The sequence below is a fragment of the Parasteatoda tepidariorum genome, chromosome 5 (genome assembly GCF_043381705.1).
Source record: "Parasteatoda tepidariorum isolate YZ-2023 chromosome 5, CAS_Ptep_4.0, whole genome shotgun sequence".
NCBI classification, from domain to species: Eukaryota; Metazoa; Arthropoda; class Arachnida; order Araneae; family Theridiidae; genus Parasteatoda; species Parasteatoda tepidariorum.
Genome location: NC_092208.1, coordinates 85,128,950 through 85,136,197, shown reverse-complemented (window position 1 = coordinate 85,136,197; position 7,248 = coordinate 85,128,950). Strand labels below are relative to the sequence as shown.

The window sequence follows — 7,248 nt, the reverse complement described above, 5'->3', positions numbered from 1 at the left end:
GCTATAGTAAACACGGTTTATAGTGAACTCCCGGATATAGTGAACGAAATGTTCGGTCCCTTAAAGGTTCACTATAGCGGGGTTTGACTGTATATATATATATATATATATATATATATCCGAACTCACACTTTTGATGGATTTTGTGATTTATTGACTGTCGGAGGATTTTAAATTATTGCTAAAATTCGAGACATAGAGTTCTATGACAATATCGCGAATATCTCCTGGAAATAGTTAAAAGTGAAATCAAAGTACTTCGACGTAAGGAGCAGCAAGAGACTGAAAAAATTCGGTTAGTACGTATTATTTTATTTTATAACCATCGTTAAACAGCCGAAATAATTTTTAGTTACGATCGAATGTTATTTAGAGAACGAATATTATCATAACGGAAAAGAAGCATTGTTAAAACTGTCTCCCAATTTCAGGTTTACGATTACCAAAGCTCAACTACGTAGCCTAGTAATTTTGAACCCAATCCCAATTGGACAAGGGAAGTTGATCGAGCATATGGAGAAGTTTGCCTTTGTATAGAGCTTTTTGATGGCATCCTCATTTGCGTTACTTGGAGAGGAAAACCACTAACACCTCTCATGGTTAGCTCCACGGCAAGGGGACCTTGATCCGTCTACCTCTTAGGATATTTCACGTCAGCACGTCAGCACTGTGGTCGGTGAGAGGCGGTTGCGAAATTCTCTCTTCTCTAAAAAATATTTTACAAAAAACGTAGTAGTTGGCAGGCCTGACTCTGTAAGACCTGCGACTTGGACAGTGAAGTTTTTAAGCACTGGCAAAACTAAGCACATTAAGTTTATTTTTATAATTATATTGCTTATTTTTAATTATGTTGCTTCTTATGAATATTTTTATACCACCTTGAACATTGTGGGGTGCTAGAATTTCTGGATTGGTATCTATGAAAACTGAATGTAACTGTTTAGTTTTTTGTTTTTGTTTTAAGAGTTCGATTCAGTTAAATCAATTTGAGTCTCCATTGCCTGAACTCCGTAACCAACCGACATGAGTCTTGAGCGTCCACCCATAATTGAACAAAAACAAATTTAAAATTCTGTGACCGGTTTGAATAAAAGGGTTTTGTAAGGAACAAAGGATCTAAGATTTGTGATAAAGGGCTCAAAGGATTAAGTATTTCAAGGGTTTTAGTTTAAGGGTTAGGGTTAAGAGTATATAAGAATGAATGAATTGTTTAAAATGACGACGCTATACTTACGTCCTAAAATTCCCAATTGCGGATCTGAAATAAATAAAAGTGAAATATAATATCATTTAATGATTCAAATATGATATCATTTAATGTTGAATAATATTATGTTTCTAAATAATTAAAATTTACAATGATGAAGAAATGAATATTTATAATTCAGATTTTCTTACCCGCCATTGCTGGGGCTACAATGAAAAAATAATTATAGATTAGACATGATAAAAATGCTTATATATTTATATTATATAAAAGAACCGTCGTTCAACAGCTGACCCAATTTAGGGTTTACGTAATGTTCAAGTTCGTAGTCTCGTAATTTTGAACCCAATCCAGAAGACAAGGGATCCTGGATCAAGTATTAGGTAAAATTCGCCTTTGTGGAGGACTTTTTGATGGAACTAACCCGCATTTGTGTTACATGGAGAGGAAAGCCACTAAAACCTTCCACTGTTAGTCTGACGGTAAAAGGTGTCTAGCCCATGAGCCGTCTACCACTGAGGATATTTTACGTTAGCACTATGATCGGTGTGTCTCGGGTGCGGAATTCGAATCGATGAGCTATCGTTGGGATCGAAGCCGGGTTACCTCATTAGGATTTCCTGAGCCACCACAGCTCAAAGTATATAAAAGAAATCTATATATATGGAAAAAAATCACTACGTTTCTTGATATTTGTTTACATTAGAATTACAGCAGGCTTGCGTAACATACGGTTCACGGGTAGGATGCGGCCCACCAGCACTTATTTGTGGCCTACGAAGTCTTTGTGTAAATCTTATTCATATTTTGTTCTTGTAACTATTTTGTTCTTTATTGCCCATTTTAAAATAGATTTTGGCTTCACAATTCAGCATTCCTTATTAAATTCTCGAATGATTAATTATTTCGTTTTTTAGTATTCTAGCATTATTTATATTTTTGTTTGTTTGTCCCGGGCTTATTTTATGTATGTGGTCTATAGCACTTTATATGATAAAGTAATAGATTTCGAGCAGGAATAAAGTAGTAGTTTATTGATTGATCTATTTTTAATTATTTTGTTTTTGCTAAAAGCAATTTAATAAAAAAAAGTTATTTTCAATTCCAAATATGTAAATTTTAATTATAAATAACGTACAGCTGTCTAATTAGCAATACCAACAGCATAAAAATTGCTCATTTTATGCATAACAGCATTATAAATTGTCTAAATTCTCCTCCATTAGCCCTATTGACATTCTGCTTTCATTTAATTCAGTGTGAAAATTTAATCGAAAACATGATATTACTCAGAAGGTCATTGAACTTGTTTTTGACTTCATTTGATTTAGTTTAAAAAATACGGAAAAACATTATTTACACTGAAAACTTAGTTTCACTGCTTTTAGATGATAAAATTTAAGTGTTTCTCTTTCCATCCCTCCATCCCCATCAATAAATGGAATCAATGAGTTCGGAAACCGGTCATCTCTAACAAAACTAATTTCACAACAAAGACAACAAAAAAAACTGAATAGTTAAGTGCATACCTGGAAACGATACTTTTAAAAAGTAGCGAGTAAAACTACGAGTACTATAAGCAAGAGCAACGATTAAAAAGTAAAATGCTCTGATTTTAGTAACGTGTGAGCAGTACAAGTATAAAACAAAAAAGTACTATAAAAAATACTAAAAAAATATTTTAAAATGCATTTCGAGGAAATCAAAAATTCATGGAAGTCGTAAATTTTATTAAAAATGGAAAAAAAAATTAGTTAAAATGCATTAAATTTTAATTTAAAGGTATAAGGGTCCCGCAGTGGACTGATCGTTAAGACACGGTTCCCAGAAGATCACCGAAGTCAAGCATCACTGGCTGCGGTCAGTGTGCGGGTGGGTGACCACTTGGATCAGCCTGCGTAGGGACCGAGGGTGTGCGGTATTGGTCCTCGTTAAACTGTGCTACCGTAAAGTGCTCGACTTCGCGCGCGGGTCGTCGGGCTACCGAAGCGGGGGTGCCATCCCCTCCGCAGAGGATCAAAATTGTGATGGCATGACTTCGGATCATCCTCCGGGATGTTTCCCAGACCGTCGCCAATAGCCCATTGTGCAGCTCTAGTGCGACGTGAATTAACAGCAACAATAAAGGTATAAGGCTTTGAAATGCAAGAAAATGGGACACAATTCTAGTCAAATAGTAAACGTTAAAGGAAACTAAACAAGAAATCAAAATTCAATGCTTAGTTATAAAAAAAAATTTTTAATTATGCTCATTTTAAAACTATTAAATCTTTAGAAACTTTGCTTTTACTTTCAGAATTTTTAGTAACAATTTAATTTGTTGAGCATATTCGTTAACATTATGATTTTTATTTAAAGAAATAAGTTTAAAAAGAATGTTGTATTCATATACATTTATAATCCATTAAAGTAAGAGTTTCACGTTCCCTCCCACCAGCCGCCCTCTCCCGGCTGGACGGCTGGTGGGAGGGAACATCTTTAAGGATTACAATTCCTCGGAACGGATTCCGAGAAATTGTAATCCTTAAAAATGTTTGGAAAAGCTGTTAAAAAATATATATCACATGATATGTAAAAATTAATAATAATAAATTTAAAAAATACTTTCTTAAAACGAAAACTTTTAAAAAAATTCGGAAAAGAAAAGTAACGATATTTGTTACAAATACTTGTACTTTTTCCTCGAAAAAGTAACAAGAAAACAAATACAGTACTAAATTTAAAAAGTAATGAAGTGCAAGCAAAAGTACGTGCTTTTTACTTTTACTTTCGTTACAAGTTCCAGCGACCAGCTGGAACTTGTAACGAAACCGTAATCGTAATTTGAAACCGGGTCATCTCATTGAGAGAAAAGAGCTCTACCCCCATTGCCACCACGGCTCTTGCTGGAATGATTTGATTTCATAACTGGTGGTCGGTACGAACCGGGTGCGGAATTTGTATCGAATAGCTATCGCTGGTATTCAAACTCGATTCACCTCATTGGAAGGAAAACGCTCTATCCCCTATTCCACCATCTATTTTAGGAGATATTTAAAAAATAAAATAAACTAGAATAAGGTTGAGCATTTTTTTTTCGATATATCTCCGCACGCGGTGGTAGGAAGAATTTAAAAGCTCATTCTTGAAACTTTTCATCACTGTACAAACTAATACAACAAATCATTAAATCAAAATTACCCTAATTTTTGTAACCATTATAAATAATTTTTGACTGGACTGGATTATACGGTTTAAATATTTCCCGTATGTCTTATAGTGGTAATATAATCATTTTATACCAAGTTTAACTCCTTAACTTGTGCGCTCAAGTTAATTCGAGCTCGCTAAGCAGGCCAAACTGCGAACACTCGAGATGATTCGAGCGGCGTTGTATTTTATGATGCTATAATTTTTCCCACTCGAATATAATCGAGAATTGAAAATAACAATGTGAAAGCTAAGAGAAAAAGAATCGTTTTATTGATATAGTATATCATTTACATAGGATTGTAAGCTATAACATTTATTTATTCGCGAATAAAATATACAGAGATGCCAACTTTCTCCGGACAGCAAATATATATTTTAAAGTGGTAGTTTATCAATTGTAATTCTTTGTTTAATAAATTCCATTTAGTAGATTTTTATCCACCACTATTTCTGAATAATTCGTAGGCTTATATAATTCTCCACTCTATTGTACTCAGGCGCTCGCTAACCCTCGGAACGGCTTTCGCAGTTCATTTCGGATTGCTTTGCACTTCGATGCTCGCTTTACTCGCTCATTGGATACGTTCTTAACGTCTAGCTTTTGTATAATTTTTTGAACACTGAAGTTCCAAAAACTTTTCACTGTAGAAAATTCTAAACCTGTGCATTTCAATATTAATTTTAAATTGCAAAGAGTTCACATATTTTTCTTAGTATTAGCGTTTTATATAATGTAGATTAACCATATGCTGCTCACTACGTGCTCTTGCGCGCAGAAGCCCATCAATTAAAAATGAAAACTGTTGCCAGCGCGAGAAAAGAAATATCATCAGTTTTATTGATACATACATATTAGCGTTTTATGTAATATAGATACTGCAGGTTACTCGGAACTGCCAACTTTCTATGCTTTTCTAAAAAATATCTTCGAGTGAAAGTTTATTTGTTATTAATGAATGATTCTTTATTTTATGAGTTTGATTTAAATTTAATTTCCCCAACACTTCCAACATTTCCCCAACATCTAAAGGATTCACAAGATCGTACGAAAGACCTTTGAGCGTCAGTTCTCTCTCGGTGAGGTTTTTACAATGTTGGCAAAATTACCAACAATTCGTGAAGCTTTAATTTTCATTTCTCTCTATGAAGAATTATTCTAAAAGCTTAGTAGTTAGCAACACTATATTCTTTTAATAGCAATCTCACTTACCTAAAACTGCCAAAAGGGCTATGACAACAAAGACTAAGCAAAGTTTGGAATTCATGATTCTAGTTTCGTTAACAAATGAATGTGTAATTTATTTCCACTTATAAACTCACTATTTATACCGGAATTTTTAAATTTAAAAAAAACTTTTATGTATTTGTTGAACATAAGAATTGTAAAATTTACTAAACAATCATAAATCTTTTTATTGATTATTCAGATATGCATAAAGATTTTGAAAAATAAATTACATAATAAGTATTTTTCGTATAATAAAACTGTTTGCTGCATTGCATGTTTATAAAAAAAATCAAATTAATATATTGACATTAAAATGTAGGACTTCTCGATATCCAACTCATGTCACAAATCGATATAATATGACAGCAGTTCAAATTTTAATATTTATACGAAACCTTAATAAACCTTTTATGTGATACTCGTACTTTATGGAATAATTTTATTACAAATGAAGTATTTTATTATTTTTGATAGGTTATGTGCAAAACATTTATAGATATTTTTTTAAGCATTAAAGACATATTTGTTTGAGGAATGTTAAAATTAAAGAGTTATGAAAATTTTTAGGACTGCACTTAAAAAAATTTTGAGCATTCAATTATTACATTCCGTATTCTAGTATTGTATTTAGATTTCGTACTGTATAATCTGAGGATTGCGCTATATTAAGTGTTACGTGCGGAATATATATATAAATAATTTTAGGAAATTCTTTAATGTATTTAACTGTATTCCTTTCTTTATTCTATGTTTTTTTTCCTATTTTTCTTATGTATTCTATGTAATTCAAAAGTAGTGAAACTGGATTTTAGCTTAAGACGGAGCAGGAGACTTTTATTAAAAAAAAAGTTTTTTTCCCAAACAGTTGGGAAATGAAAGAAAAGTTTGTAATGTTGTTAATTATTTACAGTGCTTTCATTAGATATTTTGAGCAATAGGGAACAGTAATTGATAAGTTTTTTAAAAAGTTTGGAGCAAAAACTTTTAACATCAGAATTTTCGGTCTGAAAAATATCATAGATTTGATGTCATTGTTCAAAAGCCACTTTGTGGTGCAAGAAATTTCAGCACAAAAAATTTAGTTGAATATAACTCTTACAAGAATTTACTCTGCTCTTAATTGTTTAGTATTTTGTTCAGTGATTCAAGCTTATTTATTTTTACACATGTTCTTTAAAAACAAACTTTCATATTTGAAAAAATAGATTTCAATTAATTTTTTCAGTTTCTGTTGAAACTAAATGTTGTTGTACTTTAATTAAGATGTAGATCTACTAATCTCAAATATGTAAAACATGTAAGAAAGTTTTGGAAATGAATAATTTATTAGTAATCTAACATACTTATTGCTCTAATAATCAATTATATTTACAATATTATATTTAAAAAGCTATTAAAGAAAGTAGCAAGCATACTTATAAAAAAATTCGAATATTTTTGTGATTAAAAATAAGATTTCTGTATTTTAATTTTAATAGCATCATCATGTGGTATTAATTAATTTTTTATTTACATCATTATTATGTTTTCATACAGATAATAAAAATTATTTTTTCAACATGATTTTTGTAATTTATATATATATTATATATATATATGGGTCATTCTAACGAAAACTGTC

At 31.5% G+C, this 7,248-nt stretch overlaps 1 long non-coding RNA gene across 1 annotated transcript in view; it reads right to left on the bottom strand.

Annotated features, from left to right (window-relative positions):
- LOC107447837 (uncharacterized) overlaps positions 1-5,736 on the bottom strand; it is a 6,790-nt gene extending 1,054 nt beyond the window's left edge. Inside the window, exons 1-3 of the long non-coding RNA XR_001584574.3 lie at positions 5,610-5,736; positions 1,399-1,413; positions 1,235-1,258 (exon numbers count right to left, since the gene is read on the bottom strand). This is a non-coding gene — a long non-coding RNA (uncharacterized lncRNA). The remainder of the gene's footprint in view (positions 1-1,234; positions 1,259-1,398; positions 1,414-5,609) is intronic.
- Positions 5,737-7,248: the final 1,512 nt, after the last annotated feature.